At 43.7% G+C, this 25,558-nt stretch overlaps 1 protein-coding gene and 1 long non-coding RNA gene across 10 annotated transcripts in view; both read right to left on the bottom strand.

Annotated features, from left to right (window-relative positions):
- Positions 1-6,130, bottom strand: part of LOC146340283 (uncharacterized) — a 28,060-nt gene extending 21,930 nt beyond the window's left edge. The window contains exon 1 of the long non-coding RNA XR_014784516.1: positions 4,190-6,130. This is a non-coding gene — a long non-coding RNA (uncharacterized LOC146340283). The remainder of the gene's footprint in view (positions 1-4,189) is intronic.
- The window catches only part of ETV6 (ETS variant transcription factor 6), a 203,623-nt gene that overhangs the window by 62,230 nt on the left and 115,835 nt on the right, over positions 1-25,558 (bottom strand). The gene's annotated exons all lie outside the window — the stretch shown is intronic.

Here is a 25,558-nt window from a genome sequence, read left to right as displayed (position 1 = left end):
CTCCTCTAGACTCCATGGGCCTTTGTTCTTTCTCCCCACACTCTAAGAAACTAACAAGTAATGCTGGCCAGCCTGCAGTAGCTGCTGTGGTCTGGTGTTTAGAATGCCTCCATTATCTGCCCCCTCCAGCATCCTGTCTGACAGGAAGCTTCCCCTGCATTTTCCGTCATAGGAAATTTCCTGTGGGGAAGTGCTTATCAGGCGAACAAAGAGTTCCATGGTGTAACAAAAACAGTGAACGAAAAGCTGAAACAGCATTTAAGTTATTTTGGAGGGGAGGCCAAGGAAACTTTATTATTAAGTTATTGTGGCAGAGAAGAGCTATCGTTTTGATTCAGTGGATCAGAACCTGATCTGAGAAACCTTCAATATGCCAGGGACGGCACAGAGAAGGCAGGTTTGAGGTGAACTAACGGTTACTTGATAGCTCAGAAGACATAGTCGATTCACAGCTATATCTGTATCCCATCAGGCTGAACAGTATTAAGAACATGGCTAGTATTTAATTTTTATACCGTAATGCTCCTTGACTACAGCAGGGGAGGTTTAGTTCATCCCAAGCATTGTGAAGACACATTCCTAAAGCAGCCCACTATACTACTGCTACTACGAGTTTGCCATCTGGTGTAACTGACACATTTTAAGTGCAATCCTATCCGAGTCTACTCAAAGGTAAGCCCCACTGCGTTCAAAGGGTCTTACACCCAGGTAAATGGGTAAAAGAATGCATTATAAATCTAGAAAGGGCTTATCCGGTTCAAAGAGTGCCCTACACTAACCATGAAAGTCACAATCCAAAGGCAATAATCTAATATGCAGTCTGCGGGTAAAGAATAGACAGGGAAGAACACTAGCTGCAGGAATAATAGTCAAGGCTGCATTATTCTTCGCAAGAACAGAAAAAGAACAGAATGCTGTAATGCATGCAGAATACAGTTCTCGGAGAAGCTCAGCTTTCATTAAAAGAAACAAAGAAAGAAAAGAAACCCTAACCAGAGCCAATAGTGAAACAAAAATAAACTGTGCATACACCCTGGGCTTCTATCATACCAGTTCCAACTGGGTGGTCAAACTCTGTCCCAGAGAGATTCCCCAGATAAGGACATTCATGGCTTTCAGAAGACTGGCAAAGCACTTCCATTAAAAAAAAAAAAAAGCTCTGAGAAGTGATCTTGGCTATCTGAGCCACCTTGGAGTCTTATTTAATAAGTAAACGAAAAATGAACTTCCTTAAGAATGAACATCTGTCTCCAACGCGTTTTATTTGCATGAGACTTAAACTTCATTTGTAGTTTAGTAGGTCAGGCAGAGAAATGCTGACTGGCCCAAGATGACCCAGTGACTTTCATGGCTAAGTGGGGGATCTGAACTCAAACCCAAGTCAAACACTGTCTAGTACACCACACTCAATAATTCTTCTCTGCAGCCTTTTAGAGAGTGTTCTTGCCCTGTGCTCATTTCAGGAGCGTTTATTTTTTAGACCTACAGAGCATCTTAAAGACTGACAAATCTCTTATGGCTCAGAAGCTGTAGTGGCATGAAAACCAATCCTTAACAGACGACTATGAGGATGAAATAAAACCTTTACAGCCTTTGGTACTTTCACAGGGAGAAGAATCCAGCTACAGCTAGGAACCAGTTTTCTCACTTCCTGTGTATGAGCAACTTTTACCACAAACCCACAACTTTGATTGAATGCTTGTCCCTGCAGCAGTGAGCAGGGAGGGGGAAGAAGGAAAGTAAGCTATGTATTTTAAACTCTATTTCTAAGTTGCATTATGGCAGACATCTGATAATGACCTTCCTTTCCCTCACTCCCTCCGTCCGTCCGTCCCCTTCCCTCCACCCAGTTAACTGCAGCTGTGGTGAAGAGAGTCTTGCCAACAGACCCACAATGCACTCCTCCACAGGAAGTTCCAAAGATCTCTTCCTGCACAGGAAATTTCCTGTGGTCCAACAGACATTCCTCTTAGCTTTTATCACCACGTTACATTTGTTTTGGCACATATCTGCTCTTAAGCAAGAAGAAACATTAGATCTCGGGGGCGGGTGGGAATTACACAACTGGAGAAAGGCTACTAGTCTGCCTTCCCTGATGTGGGAACTTCTACTGCAGAGGGAGATTTTGATGTAGGAGTTATCCTCTACGATATGTATGCTTAAGTGATGGAGTTATATGTGAGGATTGTATCATGTAAGCAAGCAAGCAAGCAAGCAAGCAAGCAAGCAAGCAAATAAATAAATAAATGCCTACATTTAAAAATAGGTGTCTTGAGCCAGTAACGGATTGGAGGAGGGCTAACAAACTGAAGAATAAACCAGACAAGACAGGGGTGCTATATGCAGATGGTTCTGTTAAGCAAGGAGCTCGTGTCAAATGGATGCACTCCCCTCCAAGTACTCGGTTTGCAGCTTGGAGGTGTTTTTAGATTCAGTCTTGGCTTCGGATGCCTAAGAGGCATCTGCTGCATGAAGTGCCTTTCATGGACTTAGATTGGTACAGCTGCGGTCCATCCTGGAAAGCGATAGCCTTTGCCACAGTTACCCATGCACTGGTAACAACCAAGCTATACTACTGTAAAGTGCTGTGCATGGAAATGCATTTGAAGAGCCTTCCGAAGCTTCAACTGGTACAGAAAACAGTAGCCAGGCCGTTAACCAGGACTTTCTGGTCTGGACATATTTTGCTGCTGTTAAAACGTCTTCACTGGCTTCCAGTTCCTTTCTGGGTACAATTCAACTCTCTAAACAGCTTGGAAAATGCCCCCTGAAGGACTGCCCATATGAACTTGCCCCCCTCCTTAAGATCAACTTCAGAGGCTCTGATCAGGAGTATGGGATTGCAGCCTAAAATAATGGTGACAGCATCAACCGTATTAAAATCAAACATCAAACCCACCACTAAGGGCATAGAAAATAAATCAGTCATTACCTGGTATCAAAAAGTAGTAAGGTTGGTGCCATGCAAGTGTCCCTGCAGAGGGCGTTCCATAAATGAGGTGCAACTACGGAAAAGGCTCTATTTCTAGGGATGGCAGAGAATTCCGCTACGGATCTTGGTGAGGCTGAATGCCAGTGCATTCGGCCCCCCGAACTCCGTGGCGGAATGGCCTGCCCCCCCGCCCCCCGTGGATCCCCCCCGGGATGAGACTCACCTGGGGCGGATCTTCCGGGCGGCGGTGGCTCCAGCTTCGGCAGCCGGTCTTCCGACCAGCTGCCACCGCCGCCACTTCCACTCTTGTAAAACAAAAACAAAAAAAGACGTGATAGGCTACATAAAGATTTACGTAGCCTATCATGGCTAGGTTTAAAAAAAAACCCAAAAAAACACGACGTGATAGGCTACGTAAATCTTTACGTAGCCTATCATGGCTGGGTGGGTTTAAAAAACAAAACAAAATCGTGTATGCAAATGGCGGCGGCTACGGCCGCTGCCATTTGCATTCCTTATTTTTGCCCTCTTAATCTACATAAATATTTATGTAGACTATGATGGCGAAAATGAAGGGGATGCAAATAGTGCCTGCTACGCTATTTGCGTTCCCCTTTATTTTCGCCGTCTTAGTCTACGTAAATATTTATGTAGATTAAGAGGGCAAAAATAAGGAACGCAAATGGTGGCAGCCGTAGCTGCCGCCATTTGCGTACAGGGGGTTGTTGTTTTTTACCCAGGGCCCTCCGCAGCCGGAAATCTGGCTGCGGATGGCTCTGGCCTGGCTGGACCTGGCTGGCTGCTCCGTGGAGCTGCCGCGGAGCACAGCCGGCCACGGAGGATTCCGGGGGGGAGGAACGGAGCGTCTCCCCCCCCGGCGAGGATTCCAGGGGGAGGGACAGAACGCCTCCCCCCCCCCCACCATCAACATAATCCGCGAAAGGTAAGTGACTTTCATAAATCCCTATCTATTTCTGCCACTTGCCTAACCTCCGAAGTACCTGAGCCTGGTCATTTGATTGTTATTTCATGCCGTTATTAATGCTTCTATAAGTACTCCTGGATATGTTTTTTTTTCCAATTTCTGTACCAGACTACTTGGTTGATCTAAAGCCTCCCTTTGTCTTCTGCTTTCCAGTTATAATCATTACCTTCCTTATTCAGTCTGAATGCACAACATCAACAATAAGATAATGTGCTATCCAATAGACAAGATTTGGAACAGGCCAGGGGACTCATTTGTACACATGGAAGTACCTAGGGTGGGTTCCGCACTTGCTTCCAAAATCCTTACGGCAGTTTTATTTTCCAACAGGACTTTGTTTACCCCACCGGCCTTTCTTGGCTCTTCACTCTTTCCATTCTTTTGAGCTCTCAGACATTATTTCCTTGTTGGCAACGCTCTCTATCGTCCTCTCCCATTCTCAGACAGTGAAGCAGAAAGGCACTGAAAGTTAAGTAGATATCCACATGAACTTCACTCACAGCAAGGCACCACTGGAATGCTTGCCATTCCTACAATAAACACACTTATGCTTCTTCTCAAGTGTGCCTGACTGTGAGGAATATGCCATGTTTGGCTTCATATTTATATCTGTCCCATTTTGTTTCCTTGGTCTATGTATACCTGTATATACCCGTCATTTCTGCTAAATTGTTATTTGTCATACACACGTGCATGGCAGGGAGTGCAAAAGCCTCAGGCTGGGCCCTTCAGTACTGAAAAAAACACAAGGTTTTGTGACTGAAGTGAATATATTTCCCCCTTTAGGGGGGCTGGCATGATTCAGTGCTCCTCCATACAAATAAAAACCCTGCACACAGAAAACTAGCATGATAAAGGGGATGATTCTAGTCTAGCCTTATCCCTGACATGCTAGTTTCTATGTGCATAGACCTTATTTTGCATGGAGGAACATTCTCTCATGCAAAGCCTTACCTGCAGTCTGAAGTAATACAGCCCAGACACAGGTTAACACCTCAGTAAGAACTTGTCTTAAGTGATACAGAGCTTCATTTTTTGACAGTGACTGCTACAAAGCAAAAACATCTGCTAGGAGCGGGTGATCCCCTTCATGGATCACTGCCTTGTTGTGGCGAAGGGGCTTGCGTAACTCAGTGAAGCCATAAGCTATGCCGTGCAGGGCCACCCAAGACAGACAGGTCATGGCAGAGAGTTCTGAAAAAATGTGGTCCACTGGAGAAGGAAATGGCAACCCACTCCATAGCACTCATAGTTAACCAAAGGGTGGGAAAAGCAGTACTGGTTTTCCAAAAACGATAGAATGATCTCAGTACGAATCCAAGGCAAACCATTCAACATCACAGTAATTCAAGTCTATGCCCTAACCACTGATGCCGAAGAAGCTGAGGTTGATCGGTTCTATGAAGACCTACAACACCTTCTAGAACTAACACCAAAAAAAGATGTCCTCTTCATCATAGGGGATTGGAATGCTAAAGTAAGAAGTCAAGAAATCACTGGGATAACAAGCAGGTAAACACTCTTTTCCAACAGCACAAGAGACGACTCTACACATGGACATCACCAGATGGTCAGTATCGAAATCAGATTGATTATGTCCTTTGCAGCCAAAGATGGAGAAGCTCTATACAGTCAGTCAAAACAAGACCTGGAGCTGATTGTGGCTCAGATCATGAGCTGCTTCTTTCAGCTTAAATGGAAGAACGTAGGGAAAACCACTAAACCATTCAGGTATGACCTCAATCATATCCCTGATGAATATACAGTGGAGGTGAGGAATAGATTTAAGGGATTAGACCTGATAGACAGAGTGCCTGAGGAACTATGGACGGAGGTCCGTAACATTGTTCAGGAGGCAGCAACAAAATCTATCCCAAAGAAAAAGAAATGCAAGAAAGCCAAGTGGCTGTCTGATGAGGCTTTACAAGTAGCTGAGGAAAGAAGGGAGGCGAAAAGCAAGGGAGAAAGGGGAAGATATATCCAACTGAATGCAGAGTTCCAAAGAATAGCAAGGAGAGACAAGAAGGCCTTCTTAAATGAACAATGCAAAGAAATTGAGGAAGACAACAGAATGGGAAAGACTAGAGATCTCTTCAAGAAAATCGGAGCTCTCAAGGGAACGTTTTGTGCAAAGACGGGCATGATAAAGGACAAAGAAGGCAGGGACATAACAGAAGCAGATGAGATTAAGAAGAGGTGGCAAGAATACACAGAAGAACTATACAGGAAAGATCTGAATGTCCCTGATAGCCATGATAGTGAGGTCACTGAACTTGAGCCGGACATCCTCGAGAGTGAAGTCAAGTGGGCCTTAGGAAGCATTAGTAACAACAAAGCTAGCGGAGATGACAGTCTTCCAGCTGAGCTATTTAAAATCCTAAAAGATGATGCTGTTGAAGTGCTGCGCCCAATATGCCAACAAATTTGGAACACTCAACAGTGGCCGCAAGACTGGAAAAGGTCAGTTTACATTCCAGTTCCAAAGAAGGGCAACGCCAAAGAGTGTTCAAACTACCGCACAATTGCGCTCATTTCACATGCCAGCAAGGTGATGCTCAAAATCCTACAAGCTAGGCTTCAGCAGTATGCGAACCGAGAACTACCGGAAGTACAAGCTGGGTTTCGAAGAGGCAGAGGAACTAGAGATCAAATCGCCAACATTTGCTGGATCATGGAGAAAGCAAGAGAATTCCAGAAAAACGTCTATTTCTGCTTCATTGACTACGCTAAAGCCTTTGATTGTGTGGAGCACAACAAACTGTGGCAAATTCTTAAAGTGATGGGAGTACCAGACCACCTTACCTGCCTCCTGAGAAACCTGTACGAGGGTCAAGAAACAACAGTAAGAACCAGACATGGAACAACCGATTGGTTCCAAATTGGGAAAGGAGTACGACAAGGCTGCATATTGTCACCCTGCTTATTTAACTTATATGCAGAGTACATCATGAGAAATGCCGGGTTGGATGAATCACAGCTCGGAATTCAGATTGCCGGGAGAATTATCAACAACCTCCAATATGCAGACGATACCACCCTAATGGCAGAAAGCGAAGAGGATCCAAAGAGCCTCTTGTTGAAGGTGAAAGAGGAGAGTGCAAAAGCTGGTTTGAAACTCAACATTAAAAAAACTAAGATCATAGCATCTGGCCCCATCACTTCCTGGCATATGGAAGGGGAAGAAATGGAAGCAGTGACAGATTTTACTTTCTTGGGCTCCAAGATCACCGCAGACAGTGACTGTAGCCATGAAATTCAAAGACGCTTGGTCCTTGGGAGGAAAGCTATGGCAAACCTAGACAGCATAGTAAGAAGCAGAGACATCACTTTGCCGATAAAGGTCCATCTAATCAAAGCTATGGTTTTCCCAGTAGTAACGTATGGCTGTGAGAGCTGGACTATAAAGAAGGCTGAGCGCCGAAGAATTGATGCTTTCGAACTGTGGTGCTGGAGAAGACTCTTACGAGTCCCCTGGACTGCAAGGAGGTCAAATCAGTCCATCCTAAAGGAAATCAACCCTGAGTGCTCATTGGAAGGACAGATACTGAAGCTCAAATATTTTGGCCACCTAATGCGAAGAGAAAACTCTCTGGAAAAGACCCTGATGTTGGGAAAGACTGAAGGCAAAAGGAGAAGGGGACGGCAGAGGATGAGATGGCTAGATAGCATCACCGATGCAATGAATATGGTCTTGAGCACACTCCGGGAGAGAGCGCAGGACAGGAAGGCCTGGCATGCTATGGTCCATGGGGTCACGAAGAGTCGGACACAACTGAACAACAAGGAGCGATTTGCTCCACTTATTGTCCACCAAGATGAACACGGCATATATGGCAGCACACCCGGGGCTTGTTAAAACTGAGATTAGTGCAGAAACAAGGGGGCTGAGATTAGTGCAGAAACAAGGGGGCTGTGGAGGGTCTGGCAAAGCACAAGACATGCTGGTGGGCTGCATCCAGCTGAGTGGGACACAAATTGTGCAGGCCTGTGCTGAGAACTACCGCTGAGATCTTTCTTCTGCTGATGGAGATGAAGTAACATAATATAAGCGTGACTGACACGTACTTTCCAACTGTCCTAATTTACAGGGGACACTCCTTGTTTTCTGGTAGTGGTCCCTGGTAAACGACTAACCCTATTTTCCTTGCAGAGGATATTTTGCATATTTTATTTATTATATTTATGTCCTGATTTCCACCCAAAATTGCACTTAAGGCAGCCATTTGTGTATGTACATAATGCTTCTCCATACCAAATTCTGTATGTACAAAACTGTGCACTACTTCCTCCACTCACCACTCACATAACTGTCTAGCAGGTAGTAAATGTTGCTGAAAATGTTTGAATCATAGCTGTTCTATAATAAGCACAATCAGCTTAACTGGGAGATTACATAAAAAGACAAGGAAGCCATGTAGGTTCATAATATTTTGGGAGAATTTTGTTTCTTGGAATTATGAACTTAAGCATCCTTACATTTTGGAAAAGGAAACTCTTATGGTCAGTTTACTTTCACACCCTATTTCAGAAGTCAGCGCAGGACAGGCTAACGGATGATAAATGGATAAAAGAGGCAAAGAGCCTTCAGCAACTGTAATGGGGGATTCTTGGGCAATGATCCTTGGTGTAACCATAAGATGTGTTACAACCCACAAGAGTGTCACTGTTTTCAACTTTGAAATGAAATGCTGGAGGTTATGTGATTGACCCTGCAACACACCAGACAAGCTCCATGCTTCCAAAGCACAGTTTAGTGACACGCGAGCAGCCAACAGAACTCCTTCTGAATCCAGTAATGTATGTATTGCCACATCTGATACCCGTTTTAGCTGCCACACAATGCAACAGCATCCTTAGCAAAAAACCAGAAATCATCTGTGAGCTGTTAAAGTTTGGAAAATATGCAAAGCTAACCAGGGGATAAATTATCTAGCAAATATGCAAAGCACAGAGGCTAAGGGAGTTCCCTGTTCAAATGCCTTTGCCACAAGCTTGCTAGGTAGACTTAGGCAAGCCACTATTCTCTTGGCCTTCCTCTCACCTCTCCTTACAGAATGGGATTAATAATACTTGCTTGCCTTTCAGGCTGTAAAGATTGCTGAAATAATGTATGTGACGTGCTTGGAACACTTCAGATGTGCTAAATAAATACTAATTATTGTTATTTCTTATTATCAGTGGGCTATGAAGGGGAGCTATGAAAGGAGGAGTCTCAACTTATAATGGTTCCTTAACAGGGAAGAGGTAACATTTGCAGTGACAGAGACAAAACTTGGAAATGTCAGAATTCTATCCTTCCCTTGATCACCTTCCCAAACACTCTGTTGCTCTGCCAGCCCTTTTTGTTGATAAAAATCAAGAGTGCCTAAAATCACACTTCAGCAAGGTTTAGGAATTCATGGGCTGGATTCCAAAAAGATTTCCAAATACAAAATGTATTCCTTCAGCTCCATAAGATAGCTTTAATTCAATATTACCTTTCACATATATGCAACGCTCTGTATTTTATTTCTATTGAACTGAAAACTTCAAACACATTTTTGTCTTAAGCCATTGTCTGTCCCACCCCAAGCAAACAACACCAATCTTACGCAGAGACTAGTGAGATGGATACAAACATATTTTCTATTAATCTATAACTCTATCATTTATATTTATTATTGCGTGCAAAGGAGTGTTGGCTGGCCTCGTTCTTACATGGAGTTACACTGCTTGAAAGGAATCCAGGGGATATTAGAAGTATTTATACTCCAGCCTAGATATCAAGATCCCACACACTACGTTCTCCTTTCTTCAGGATCAGAACTTCAGTTCAGATAACTTTCTCTCCCTGAATGTACAAAACGTTATGGAACAATAGTATATCAGATCTCATAAAAAGAACAGAGCCTTCGCTACATCCCTTCCTCCCTCTTTCCTTTCCAAAATTGCTTTAATGTGAAAGCAGTTGGAACCGAGATCATCATCATGAAAGTTAAAGCAAATGTGCTTCAGAATGTCCCCCACCCTACTCTGGGAGACATCTACATCCCCTGTTGCAAGATAATTCTTTTTTTTTTTTTTTTACATTTATACTGCACCTTTCTTCAAAGTAGCTCAAGGTGGTCTCATGGTTCTCTCTCCCCCATTTGATCCTCAAACAACCCTGTGAAGTAGGCTAGGCTGAAATGGTGAGTGGCCCAAGGTGCTCAGTGAACATAACTGAGAGGGAATTTGAACTTGGGAGTCTCCCTGGTCATGGGCAGTCTAGCACTGGCTCTCTTTATTCACTCAGCTTCATCAGCAAGGCAGAGGATAAAAATTAAAATGAAGCATGAGTAGCATAATCAGACAAAGCCTAATGTCAATAAAAAATTGACCCTGTTATGCAGAAGAGTGCTTTTATTTATATATGAAACAAGTAGTAGGTTAGAACATATGAAGAAGCCTGGGAGGATTGGAAAATTACCAGCTTTCAATTTTCAAAAATTTTGGCACCTCCAACCGAGTGATCCTGAGTATGTGCAAAGTGTCTTTCCATCAAAAGGGTAGGAATAAACGGGGGAGCATTAAGGGCAAAGTTCCTTTACCACTGCAGAATGTGCCTTGCTTTGAGAAAGCAACCAGCTCCTGCTTTTAAAAATGGAGGTAAGGGCAATGCATCTCTGAGCATGGGCAAAATGACCAAGGATGATACTCAAGGGTTGCCCAAGGGTTCTTTTCCTCATCTTTTAGCTCAGCTCTTTCTCAGATATAACCCCTCAGCAATGTGAGCAAACTATGAGCTGAAAAAGGTTTAGGTGAAGTGTTTGTTAGCATACTTTGTCTGCATCAGAAACAGAACTACTGTCCAGTAAAAATAATTATGCCACATATCAGCTAAGCAAAAGGATAGACTTTTTTTTTGTAATGCCCTTTTGTCACTGCAGTGCCATAGCATTTTTTTATTGTCGCTGTATCAGGTGAAGACAATTAAGATGTGATCGGCATACTTAATGCTTGCAAAACATAAATGTCAGACAAGTTCCCTTTGGCATACCAAACAATTTATTCATAGAAGATGCCTAATCTCCTAATGGTTATTTACTGAAGCGGGTCTTGCTGTTCTGGATAAAGAGATACACTAGCAGGTGGTTGGTCTTCCTTTAAAGTGTTTTTGTATTCATATTTTTACTGAAAATCACAGCTCTTTCAGGGAAGAGAAGCGAGAGGCCCAAGTGGGAAAAGTCTTGAGGCTGCCCACAACTCTCTAATACAGAGAAATAATTCCTTTGCACGTTATACCTCGCCTCTTCCACAGTACCTCGCATCCCACACTTGCAGTTCAGCAGCAATTTTGCTGTAACGTTTCATAACTGTAGGTAAAATCAGGACTATGGAACAATTCAAGAAGCCATAGTCAGAAACAGTGAGGAAATCCTATCAGATCACTGCCTCAGTAGAGTATAAAAAGGAGTGGGGAGGATTACCTTTACACAATCCTTCCCCAATCTGTTGCCCCCCAGCATGGATTGGCCATGCTGGCTGGAAGACAATGGGAGTTGTAGCCCAACATATATTTATTTATTTATTTATTTATTTTATTGCATTTATATCCCACCTTTTTTCCTCTTGCAAGGAACCCAAGGAGGCTTATGTTATCCTCCTCCTCTCCATTTTATCCCCACGACAACAACCCTTGGGCTGAGAGTCTGTGACGGTCCCAAAGTCACCCAGTGAGCTTCCACGGCTGAGTGGGGACTAGAACCCAGATCTCCCAGCTCCCAGTCCAACACTCTCACCACTACACCAGGTTGGGGATGGCTGCTTTAGACTATCTGAGAGGCTTTGGATATATGGATGGCAGGTGTTAGGCTTAGATGGGATCGGTGGAGTCTGAATGTCACGACCTCAGAGGAGGCCTGGATGTTCACTGCAGCCCTGGACCTGGGAATCCAGATCTCCACTAAACAGCTTCAAGGGGCAGGGCACAATCTGAAACACAGCAGTGAAAATGGAAGGGGTGCTTGACCCTTTACTTACCGGGTGCTTTTTCCCTGCAGCCCCTTCTTCCTCATTGCACTGAACACTTCTTGAGAGCTCTGGTGCCTTCCTGCTGCTGTTATGCAGCTATTCTCAGACCCAGTCCTCTGCAGAGGGTCCAGTTTTTGCCCACAATTCCTTTCTGCACCAATCCATCTGCTCCAGAAACCTCAGCACACCTCTTGCCGTACCTCAGTGTACTGCAGAGAATCCTGGAATGTGCTCAGAGGCCCACTCTCCTTTGGCCTCACCACTGCCTAACAATTATTTACTTACTTACTTAATTACTTACTTACTTACAGTATTTATAAGCTGCCTTTCCTAGGAAAATCATCTGAGGCGGCATAAAGTGAAATAACTGATTATTACTGACAAGCAACAGAAAAGGTCAGCAAAGTATAACGTTTAGGGGAAGAGCTGCAGCTCAGTGGTAGAGCACCTGTGTTGCATGCAGAAGGTCCCGGGTTCCATCGCTGGCATCTCCAGGTAGAGATGGGAAATTCTGAAACCCTGGGGAGCCTCTCCCACGCAGTGCCGCGTCCAATGGAGGAGCAAAGGGGGCTCAGATGCTTTGCCTGCCCCGCCACCTTCCCCCACTGTGGGAAGGAGGCAGGGCTGGCTGAGCAGAAGTGGATTTGTGCATGCGCAGGGAGAGCAGCCACTTTCCAGCACAGGCAAGTCCCAGCAGCCCCCACCCCTCATCCCCCTGCTGGTATCTGACTGGAGATCACAGTGGAGGTTCTGCTGCTGGCACATGCCCATGGAGGAATCCCCAGTGTTATCTCCAATCTCCGATCAGAGGCAGCAGTGGGGGGTGGGGATCTCCTCCGAGGAGAGTCTTCGAGGGGATGGGGCTTGGTGCCTAAGCCCCGCCCCCTGCAGGAACCCCAAGCGGCCGCACGGGCCAGTTTCGGGTTCCCTGCAGGTCGGATTAAGTGCCTGGGCCAGCGGTTCTGCACCCTGGTGTAGACAAACTAACCTAGACAGACCAATGGTCTCGCTCAGTAAAAAGTGGCTTCCTATGTTCGTCGCACAGAAAACAATTTAACATAAACATATGTCAGTAAAACAGCCACAGCCACATGAAATCAGTTTAAAAGCCTTTGGCATTTTCCCCCCTTCTACCAAGCAAAGGACAGCAATCGCCAGATTTGCACAGAATGGTGGGCCAGAATCCTGGAGAATCCTGTCTTACTGTGAACGAGCTACATGCTGCTTATTATGCATGCAGCCTGTTGCTCCCACTTGACAGGGTCCACAATCCACCCACCTCCAGTTTCACTGCAGAAACAGCTATTCTGCTGGGAAACAAGGCGCCTGTGCATCTTGTTTCCAAGCGGAATCGCGCTTCCACAGCCCACTAAGCAGCCATTGGGTGAACCGTGGGAAGCATGACTCTGCTTGGAAATAAGGCGCATGCTTCTGCATGCCTCGTTTCCCAGCAGGATTGCTACCGCGTGGTGGCGGCGATTAGTTTTGTCTGTGCACTGCCACGGTGGTACAGTGGTGGTATGTGGCCAATGAAGTTGTTTGGAAGGCTTCTCTGGGAAGATCGTTCCTTGAAATAGGTGCCAACATTAGAAACACCGCTCTGGGTCCAAGTAGATCATGAACTGAGGGGACTGTGGGGAAGTGGGTGCTGAGGGTGGGGCAGGAACCAATGGGTTCACAGAAAGCTCAGGCAACCAGGTTATGGCAGGAAGATGATGGGGATGCTTGGATAGATTCTGGAGAAGTGATGGCTACTCACAGCCAAGAAAAAGGAAACAGAATGGATATGAACGAGTGAGTAAAGAGAAACAGGAAGTGGGCAAGACTGGGGAGCTAGTGATAAGAGAGAAAGAGAGGATGGGAGAGGCTTTGGAAGAACCCTCTGTAGCTCTGCCCTCAACTGAAGGGAGAGTTAAGGAGGAGGCAAAAAACAAAAAGGTGAACCAGATATCCTTGGGGAATAGGGAGGCTAAGGTTGGAGAATTTGCTGCATGGTGCGGATGGGCCATTTAAATCATCTCCTTGCCTGCAGCTGTAGACCGAAGAGAACGATGAAACTGCTTCAGGGAATGTTGTGTTTTGGAACCGTGGTAGATGTGATGCAGTCTGAAGGTCGATAGCTTAGGTGAGCCACTGAAACGCTGAACTCTGTGACTCTATGCATTTAAGTCTCAAAAATAATGGACGACAGCACCCCAACACTGTCTATGGGCTGGAGTTAATTAGGGTAAATAGACACTTGCCTGGTCACCTCAGATGATTTAGAGCTGCTGCCAGGTGAGCAGGTAAGGAAAACACTGGTTCCTTTTTAAACCCTGTAGACCACAAACAGCTAATGTAGATATGTGTGGGCAGACACGGATACTAAATGTGTTTGTGGGCTATTAACTTCTGTGGACTTATTTGCATTACAGTGTCACCTGTATAGGCCCCTCATGATTCTGGGATGCCCTGCACAGAGACTCACACACCAACCCACTAACAGTGCCCCTTGCCTCCTAAACCATTCCATGTGTAGGACTGGCTTCACTAAGAAAGCTAGTGGATTTGTGGAAAGCAAGTATTTTCAACTTGACTTGGGAATTAGGAAATTTATTTATTTATTTCCTGCCTTTTTTCCTCCTTAAGGAACCCAAGGCGGCATATATAATACTCAGAGCAACAACCTGTGAGGTAGGTTGTATAACTGAGCAAAAAGCCACCAAGAAGTAGGTCAAAAACAACAAGGGGGAGACATTTTTCTATAGGATTCGATGATAAACATTTTGGTTCTAACAGTGGTTTAAATTTCCCTTCTCACCCTTGTTGCTCCTTCCTTTGGTATCATGTCTAATAGACTGAAACCCATCTTAGCAGGACCCTGTTTTCAGGAGCTCTGTGAACTCTACACTTTTTTAAAAAAGATCTCTTTAAAGGTATCTTAAATTCTGCACCTATGAGATGTCCTATCCAGGAACAGGAAACCATGGGGCAAAATCACACAGAACCCCAAGTGAGTAACATCCTCCAACAACATGTAGGGTTGGTGGGGTACCTAATGTGGAGACAGATGGTTCATTTGGGGGATCAGGTGGAGGCTCAGGGATTACTGCCTCTGGAAGTTCCAATTCAGGAGTCTCTGCCTGAAGGGTCCCTGGCTGACAAGACTAAAGCTCAGGCATGCTGTTGAGGCTTAGGCTGCAATCCAACTGATCTGGCTCCTCCTTGTCTCAGTCAGACTCAGAGTCTGAGCAGCTGGTGGTCCTGACAGAAGTGCTCAACTGCATAATTTGCGTAATTCCGTCACTTGCAAATTTATGTCAAATATCACATTCTGAGAGTTTTCTGTGCTCCTGAATGATTGCGGCATACACACATTTCTGCCTATTTTATTCTTTGAATAGCACTTAAAACCTAAAACAAAACAACAAATATAATGTCCTCAAGAAAGAAAGAAAGAAAGAAAGAAAGAAAGAAAGAAAGAAAGAAAGAAAGAAAGAAAGTAAGTAAGTTGCATTTTACATTATTACTCAGTTTCCCAAATATTCCCTAAGGTAGACCTTTTGTTTAATAGAGGCTTTGGGGGACAAAGCACACCACTTGAACATTTTGCTTTAAACAATAAAAAATGTCCTGATGGCTATGTGTTACCTCCAGTGCCAGAGGCAGTGAGCCTATGTACACCACTTGCTGGGGAACATGGGTGGGAGGGTGCTGTTGTGCTCATGCCCTGCTTGTGGGTTCCTGGTCGGCCATGGTGTGAACAGAAAGGTGGACTAGATGGACCCTTGGTCCATCCAGCAGGGCTCTTCTTACGTTCTTAAAAACAGGAGAAACAGCCACCACTGGAAATATTGTGTCAGAACATCTCCTGTCTGAGATTCTACCACCCCCTCATTGTCACGAGAGTCCTATATTTACAGTAATGAAATCCAAACATTTGCAAGGTTTTACTTTTAAAAATGTTTTTATCCAGTGAACTGGAACAGCTTCTGATTAGCTTTTCACAGAAAGGAATTCCACAAATGATGTCACACAGACCCAAGAACAAAACAGGGCTACATGGAAATGGGTGTGAGCAACAGCCAAGTACACAGAACAGAAGGGGAAAGAGGCAAGCACAGAGAGGTACTTTGATGACCTCCCTCAGAAGAGAGTTGCCCAAAGTGAGCTCAGCATATATTGGGGCTATGTATCTATGTCAGGGGACCAGGGCATCCTGGTTCTTCCCAGATGTTTTGGACTACAGCTTCCACAATCCCAGACCACTGACCATGCTGGCTAGAGCTTAATGACAGTTGTAGTCCAAAACATCTGGACGGCATCAGGTTGCCTACCCCTGATCTATATCGATATCTAAGGCTGTGGCACAGGATCAACTCTTTTCAATCATCCGTCTTCTAGGACCAGAAGGATTCTAGTCTGTTAGTGTCCCAGTGGTGGAGAGAGCAGGAAATTGGTGCCTAACCTGCACAGCTCCTAGGCTGATAACTGCAAAATACTGCCACTGAGAGAAAACACACAGGTTAACTAGCTAAACCAGAAGTATAGGGGTAGATTCCAAATTAAAATAGACCCGACTAAGGGTCAATACAGGCAAGCATTCTCTACTCTCAAGCATATCAAAGGCAGGCATCTATCTACTGTTTTCTTGCTGATTTCCAGCTCTATATTAATGCTGTAAACCATTGATCCTACTTAACCCAGCTTCCTATTTGCTTCTCCCTCCTGGAACATTATTACTGCTCATGCTACTAACTTAGTGGTATACCTCAGCTTTCATAAATGGATTTCAGAGTGCTTTACAAGCATTAATGAACATGCATCCATATCTAGGTATATTGCAAGAGTGCTATTGACTCCTTTTATAGGTGGACAAATTAAACACCCCAAACCACAAAAAAGCTCATGCCACTAGAATTGTTCAAGAACCGGGCTCGGTAGCAGCTTTTTCTTTTTTTTTTTGAAGTAAAGAATGTAAGAAAAGCCCTGCCAGACCAGACCAAAGGCCCATCTAACCCAGCATTCTGTTCCTACAGTTGCCAACCAGATGCCTGGGAAGCCTACATATGCACGATAGCACTCCCCGGGTCGTGATCTCCAGCAACTGGTATTCAGAGTCATACTGCTTTTGATATTGGATGGTACCGAGTACGTAAGAAAGGGTTCCGTTTCCCTCTCCACCACTAGGAACTGCACTGCTCTCTGTTTTATTAGAAAGAATTAAAGACACGGGGCATCTCTACATCAGCCTAAAATCCTGCATTTAAAATGGGGCTTTCTGCTTCCCTTTCAAATGCAGGATCACAACGACTCCCTTTTTCACATGCTTCCTTTCCCCCCTCCCCTTCCCCCTCCTTCTCCCCATATCTGAGTCTTCCATATCTTTCATTGATCTCACTCCTCTTCTTGCCACTTTTCCTCTTGTCACGGAGGAAACTGAAGCGGAACACAACGGGGTAATTTGATAGCTCATTATCTGCGATCTATTTAAGAGCGGAACAATGGGCATTTAGTGCAGGAGGGTCATGGCGTCATGTAAAGAGCCCGCAAACTTCCGTGAAGGAGCCATCTCAATTGCAGGATCAAAGCCCGGTGTGAAGGAGCCCACAGAGAGAATACGACTAGCTGTGACCATACTTGCGTCTGGTTGCTTCTGGAAGAAGGACGAGCAGCATAGCATGTGTGCACCTAGAGCACGGATGACTCTGAAAAGCGCCCCGTTGTATTCATGGAACTCTAACAGCTAGTTCCCAACGTTTCGTCTCTCCAGCATGGCCAAGAAAAAGAACACAAGGCTTTGCTGTGCTGATGGGAGAAGGCTTGGTTTTCAAAGACTGGGGTCACCTGGGGCAGGAAGTAGGTCTAGACTACAACAGGATCAACCAATGCATCTTTTTACTTTTGCCCATGTAAATGAACAGTTGCCATTCACTCCTATGGGAAAAATGGAAAATACTGCATTTGAGGATACCGCTGTAGTAAGGCAAGACCTCCACAAATTGGGTGGCCTCATCTCCACTCACATAGATTCCCCAGCGAATGCAAAAGTGCACCGGGTATACCGAGACGCATCCTCAATTAAATGGGTGGGTGCAAGGGTTGTAAGCAAGATAGGGACCAGCATCCAAAGAACAGTGTAACAAGTTCAATGCGCTCAGGGGGCTTTCAATTGTCTCACCAACTGCAGCTCGCCCAAGTCACATGATAAGCCACCTTCGACATGGAGACATGTTCTGAAAGCATGGATCTACTGTTGAGAGAGAAAAGGAAAACTGTTCTTTAAGCGTGTGCCTTCGGCACCACCTAAAGTGTGCTTTCGATCCCATTATGATGCCCATTTAGATCGTGTCCGGAGAAGATTTAACTGGCTTTTGATAACTATAGATGCAGTGGCATCAGGGAGGAATTTTAATGCCTGTGAAGGTTTTAGATTTTAATCCCCTTTTGGGATGAAACAGTCTACAAACTGAAACATATCCATAACTAAGCGTATCAGCTGAATTATATTGATAGCTTGATAGTTTTCTCATCTCTTGCCCCAGACATGTATCTTCAAATCTCCTGATACAAAGGGAAAGGCGGAAGCTGCGATCCTCCTGCCTGTTTGTTCTGTGGTCCTGCTGACCATCCCTCCCCACTTACTTGCCATAGGAAGCAGATTTCCAGGCATGCCATACAGAAAGTGAAGAGGGGGGGCATGAAAGGACTAGGCAATGAAGGGGAGTTGTGGCTGCTTTCTCTTGTTCTGCATTGAAGACTGTGAAAGGTACATGTCCAGAGTAAGAGATGGCAATCCTAATCTTCCAACATGTAGTTGCTTGTATTCATCAACAGAAAAAAAACATATTGTGTGGCTTACGAAATCTTCAGAGTGCCGTAGAGGGAAGTGCACCCCTTTCCCCCCCTTAAAGCCCCCTGCGTTGATGGAGGAGGAAGAGAGGTATTTGCTAGGCTTTCTCAACACCTGCAGAAATATGCAGCTATTCAACAAACTGCAGCACAGGACTCAGTTCCTCCATTTGTTCTACTTAGATCATCTCTCAGGATTGTGCAACTCAGCCTATGGAAAGTTCCCTATTTGCACAACTCTGGACTATTTCTATTGTTGAGTTTAAAATGTGTAGATGGGTGGTTTATAACGAAAAAACAAGGATCATTTTGTGGATGCAAGCAGGAAATCTGGCATTTTTCTTTTTGCTGATTTTCAGTGAGATCTTGAAGGTCATCCTGAATTCTAGGTGTGTCATGCACCAACCGAACATCCTTTATTCCCAAATAATTGTCCCTAGCCATCCTGATTGTTGTTGTTGTTGTTGTTGTTGTTCAGTCGTGTCTGACTCTTCGTGACCCCATGGACCATAGCACGCCAGGCCTTCCTGTCCTGCGCTCTCTCCCGGAGCGTGCTCAAGTTCATATTCATTGCATTGGTGATGCTGTCTAGCCATCTCATCCTCTGCCGTCCCCTTCTCCTTTTGCCTTCAGTCTTTCCCAGCATCAGCGTCTTTTCCAGAGAGTTTTCTCTTTGCATTAGGTGGCCAAAATATTTGAGCTTCAGCTTCAGTATCTGTCTTTCCAATGAGCACTCAGGGTTGATTTCCTTTAGGATTGACTGATTGGACCTCCTTGCAGTCCAGGGGACTCGTAAGAGTCTTCTCCAGCACCACAGTTCGAAAGCATCAATTCTTCGGCGCTCAGCCTTCCTTATAGTCCAGCTCTCACAGCCATACATTACTACTGGGAAAACCATAGCTTTGATTAGACAGACCTTTGTCGGCAAGGTGATGTCTCTGCTTCTTACTATGCTGCCTAGGTTTGCCATAGCTTTCCTCCCAAGAAGCAAGCGTCTTTTAATTTAATGGCTACAGTCACCGTCTGCGGTGATCTTGAAGCCCAAGAAAATAAAATCTGTCACAGCTTCCATTTCTTCCCCTTCTATATGCCAGGAAGTGATGGGGCCAGATGCCATGATCTTCGTTTTCTTAATGTTGAGTTTCAAACCAGCTTTTGCACTCATGAATGTCTGTAGAATAAGGACCACATTATCAAATAAAAATAAGTATGAATAAATACTCTTCACTTTATTTATTTCTTTATTTGATTTCTACTCTGCCTTTCTACCAAATATGGCATTTAAGGCGGTTTTGCCACTGAACGCCATTCTGAAATGATGATACATCACAGACTAGGAAGTTTTTTCATTTACAGAAACAGAGGAAGTCATTCATTTCAAAAGCTTAAGAACCCAAGAAGAGCCCTGCTGGATCGGACCAAAGTTCTATCTCGTCCAGCATTCCGTTTCCACAGTGGCCAACCAAACGACTATGGGAAGCCCACAGCAGGGCATGAGTGCAATAATGCCATAGCATTTGTGTTCACCAGCAACTGATATATAGAAGCATACTGCCTTTGATACTGGAGGTAATATATAGCCATCATGACTAGTAGCTATTGATACTTGTCTAATCCCCCTTTAAAGCCATCCACATTGGCAGCCATCACATCCCCACACTTTAACTATGCATTGTGTGAAGACGTACTTCCTTTTTGTCTGTCCTTAATCTCCCACTGTTCAGAGTCATTGGACTGCCTGAGTTCTACTATTATGAGAAAGGGAAAGTTTTTCCCCCTGTCCACTTTCTCCACACTATGCATAATTTATACATTGCTATCATGTCTGCCCTTACTTGTCTTTTTTCTATGCTAAACAGTCCCAAACATCGTAACCTTTCCTCATAGGGAGTTGTTCCAGCCCCTCAATCATTTCCTGCACCTGCTGCAGTTCTACAATATCCTTTCTGAGGTACAGTAATGAGAACTCTACACAATATTCCAAGTGTGGCCACACTATTGATTTGTTATGGCAATATAATATTGGCAGTTTTATTTTCAATCCGTTTCCTAACGATCCCCAACATGGATTTTGCCTTTTTCACAGCAGCCACACTGGGTCAATGTCCACTTCAAACTATCGACCACAACCCCCAGATTCCTTTCCTGGTCAGTCACTGACAGATGAGACCCATTCAGCATATATGTGAAGTTAGGATTTCCCCCCCCCCCCAAGTGTGGATCACTTTACTCTTGCTTACACTGAACTGCATTTGCCATATTGATGCCCATCCCTCCAATTTGGAGAAATCCTTTTGGAGCTCTTCACTATCCCTTTTTGTTTCAACCATCCTAAATATGTTGGTGTCAGTTCAGGCACCAGTATCTACCCTACATCTTCTGCAGTGATAGAGCAAAGTGCTATATCTTCTCTAAGAGGATGCAAGCCAGTCTCCAAGAAAGAACCGATGTCTTGGTGCTCAACCATAAGAACATGAATAGAGCCCTGCTGGATAAGACTGTGTCTAATAGTGGCCAGTCAAATGCTTCTTGAAAATCCACAAACAGGACATCAAGGCAATAGCCATGCCTCGCTGTTTGCTCCCCAGTGACTGGAATTCAGAAGCATACTGCTCCTGAACATGGAGGTTCCATTTTAGCCACTGGGGTTATTAGCAGTCTGCCATGAATTTGTATAATCCTTCTAAAAAGCCATCAAACCTAATGTCCACCATCACATCTGGTGGCAGCAAATTCCATATGATAATTACACAATGGACCAGTTTGGATGATGAGATGCCACCTCAAATATGCTGAGACATGAACAAGATTTTTGCCTTCAAATGCAGCCCTTTCACTGCTCCCTTCATGCAAGCCATGATTAAACCAAGAAGTCTCCAATGAACCATAGTTTCCTATTTTGTCCAAACAAAGAAAACATCGTTACCACCTTTAGAAAAAGCCAAGAACTTAAAACAAATCCTTCCTAACCATAGCTTAACAGTTTGGACAGAATGGGAAACTATGGTTAATTAAAGACTACCTGATTTAATCACAGCTTGCCCCAGGGTTGATTTGATTTAAATGAAATTGATTTAAATCATGGTTTAAATCATGGTTTGAGTCGCTTATCTGAAGGACTCAATTTTAATGATTTAAATCACATTTTAAATCACTAGTGAGGAAGATTCTGTTCCATCATCATTTGTAGCAGAAGTACATCATTGTTTAATATAACCTTAATACATATTCAGAGATGTAGGTTTCACTAGAAGGCAGGTACACAGTGGAGGACACACGCAGCAGGAGTTTCCTCAGGAGCCAGGACTGCATGAATATGTTCTGTTCACGTTTGGCTTCACTTTCTATTCCCCTCCCCTACCCCTTGCATTCATATCCAGACCCCTCCTCCTTGTCCAGATCTATTCCACCTCCCCAAATTCTCTTTTCATCGACCTTCTCTGTCTTTGCACCTAGAGAGAGGCGAGGCCGAGGGGAGGGGTCCCATGCACTTCTGTACCCCACCTGCGCTGCAGAATGGGACTGATCAGGTTATCTCCCATCTCCATAGGCTGCTGTTAACATATTCATAGAATATAATTATAAGTTGTGTAATTACTATTCATGATGATATCTTTGACCTAGGCTCTTTTTTTATTAATTGTTTTAAGAAAATTTCAAAATCTGATTTAATTTTTAAAAAATCTGATTTAACTGTTAAAAACCCATTATTATTATTTTTAAATCACTGATTTTTTTTTTATCAACCCCAACTTGTACAAAGAAGCTACATACACAGGCAAAAGGCTCATTCATATCTCAAGTTATTAAGCTGATGTATGATTATCCGAACACAGTCGTTGCATGAATTAGTACTTTCTGTTATCTGTTCTGAATCTAGCCCCAATCAGTTTCATTCAGTGATTCCAATTTCCAGTTTTATGAGAGAGAAAACATCTCTATCCACCTTCTCCAAACCATGCATAACCATGGTTATAAGGCATTAATCCTGACTGATGCAGGAAGGAGAGGGAGCGAGAATGAAATTCTGCAGCACTCTTTCAATCTCCTAACCATTGAAAGTATCCAATGGTGTGATTCCGCAAACTCTGATAGCAAACTAGTGGAGCTCTGCCGAATCTTTGTGTTGTATAACTGGTTGTGCATTACAATTCCGCAACAGGTTGCACAACTACTTGTGCAAGTGTAATGCACAACTGGTTACACAATGGGTTGTGAACACGTGATGAGCAATCAGTTGCGCAATTGCCCTTGCACGAACTTAACTTTATTTGGATTCTCCTCTTGGAACCTAGGTTGCACTAGCACAATGTCACTTGCGTTAACGGGATGGTACAGTTGGATACTGCCCCATGGTTAGGAGACAGGAAACAGTGACAGTGAGCCTCCAGAGCCTGAGTGGGAAATACATTTCCCCTGTACTCTGGATCCACTTGCATTGCCTTCCATCCTCACCCCTACACAAAGATGTCAGAAGGCAGACAATATTTGTACATTCCGTTTTCTTATCTTCCTACTTCAAGAGAATTCACAGATGCAAAGTTTTAAGGTTATACATGATAAGGATTGTCTTGATCTCCCTAACAATATGGATTCAGTAGGACAAATGTTTGAACAAATACTAATTATAAAATGCTAATTCTTTCCAGACAGAAAATTTATTTTAAATCCCTAACATCAGGGGTCCAGATAAAGCAGCAGTTACCATCTGGAGATCTCTGTAGTAGTTTCGACAAGCACACGGGAGAACAGATTTACATTTCAAAAACACACTGCAATGACTGAAATTCCAAAAGGAGAATCCTAAGAATCATTTTAAAATACATACACTTTTTAGATTACTTCTATCTAACCAATTAATCCCTCTGTGACTTTTCCCCACCTCCCAATAAACCTGCTGTTTCTAGCCTCTGTTTCTTGTAGCCCTTTGATATCCTGTTGTACATTTGGAAAATTAAACCATGGTTTATGTTCTAAATGCTGGTTAGCACAAACCATGGTATAGCATGTTGTTTGGATTGAGCTTGTCTGTCCATAACTAATCAGGGTGATTTGCTACGACCAATGTTCACAAGGAAATGTCACTATAAGGTGAGACGTGCCTATAGTTTTTCCATGGTTAGCAATATTATCTGTAAAAATGGACCGTGCAGACTTATTGAAGAAGCCCACAGCCCAATCCTTTGCATATTTATTCAGAAGTCAATAATACCAAGTTTGATTTCTTATTGCCAAGTAAACATGCATAATATCTCAGCATCAGCATTCTGCCAAATGTATGAGAAAAAATGTTCACTTGTCTTGAATGATTAGACGCTATACTACATGGGGTAGTACTACATGGGGTAGGGGTACAGAAGTTTAATAACAGATTATACTTAGTTTTTTCTTTCCCTCTTCAAAATATTTTCTTATTTTGATAGTAATATTCTCTTAGTAAATAGTGTTTCCCTGGGTGTTTGCAACTTTCTTTACCTCAGTGTCACAAAATGATGTAAAGCAACCTCTGTAGGAGGTATGATACTTCAACTACACCTTGATCGTAGAGCATTGACAATGACAGCTTTCATTATTTTATTTTTGAAAAAAGGTTCCTAGCTCTCATGGCTGCTGAAGGCAAATTGGAAGACAAGTAGTTAAAAAGCAAAAAGTTCAGAAAAGAAGGAGGCAAACAAAAAGAAATACATCCCACTAAGTTTTTTATTGCTAATATTTTCCAAGTCTATATTTTAAAGATTTTTCAAGGTCTGACTCACATTTTCCACATTGGTGGGAATAACATTGGCAGGTGGTAATCCCCTAACTAGGACTCACCAAAGAGACCATGTCACACCGGTCTGTAAAGAGCTGTAGTACCTGCTGGTTTCCAGACACAATTCAATGTGCTGTTTCTGACCTACATGGCCAAGACCCCTGGTGACTTGAAGAGGAGCTTTCTCCAAGACAGTGAGAGAGACTAGGAAAAAAAACCCAAATGCACAGTTACAAGATGGGGGATACGTGGCTCAACAACACTACAAGTGAGAAGGATCTTGGAATTGTTGTAGGTCACAAGCTGAATATGAGCCAACAATGTGATGTGGCTGCAAAGAAGGCAAATGCCATTTTGGGCTGCATTAATAGAAGCATAGCTTCCAAATCCCGGGAAGTACTAGTTCCCCTCTACTCAGCACTGGTTAGGCCTCATCTGGAGTACTGTGTCCAGTTCTGGGCACTGCACTTTAAGAAGGATCAATCAATCAATCAATCAATCACTCTTTATTATGGTCGAATGACCGGAATAACTCAATAATCAACATAAACACAAGAAATAAGACTATATATGTATAAAACCAAAAAAATTGTAAAATTTCTAGACATTTCAGAAAAGTTCTAAACATTTAGTTGAGTGAATTCTTGGTGGATTTTGCTTGCTGCTACAAAGAATTTGTCTGCAATAAGAGTAATGGATGCTTTTTTTATCAGAGAGAAATAAAAGGACATAAAATGCATCCGAGCGTCCTGGCAATCTAGATAAAATGGATTGATAAAAGTTTTACTGTCATGATAAAAGAGACAGTACAGAAAAACATGGGTCACTGTTTCAATCTCTCCTGAATTACAGGGACACTTCCCTTCATAGTAGGGAGTTTTGTGGAATCTGCCCTCCAAGACAGCTGAGGGGAGGGAACTGAGATGTGCCACTGAAAAAGCCCTGCGGTACTTCTGGACTGAGAGTGAATAGAAGTAATTTGCTGGTTTGTGAAGTCGAAGTGCAGTATCAATTAAAGTGGAATTTGAGGTTAGACTCAAGTCAACTTGATAGTCAATATCTGCTA

This window comes from Heloderma suspectum, chromosome 7, assembly GCF_057233095.1.
Source record: "Heloderma suspectum isolate Gila_16-S chromosome 7, 16-S_ref, whole genome shotgun sequence".
NCBI lineage: Eukaryota > Metazoa > Chordata > Lepidosauria > Squamata > Helodermatidae > Heloderma > Heloderma suspectum.
The sequence above is the reverse complement of the archived record's forward strand: the minus strand, read 5'-3'. Positions and strand labels throughout refer to the sequence as shown.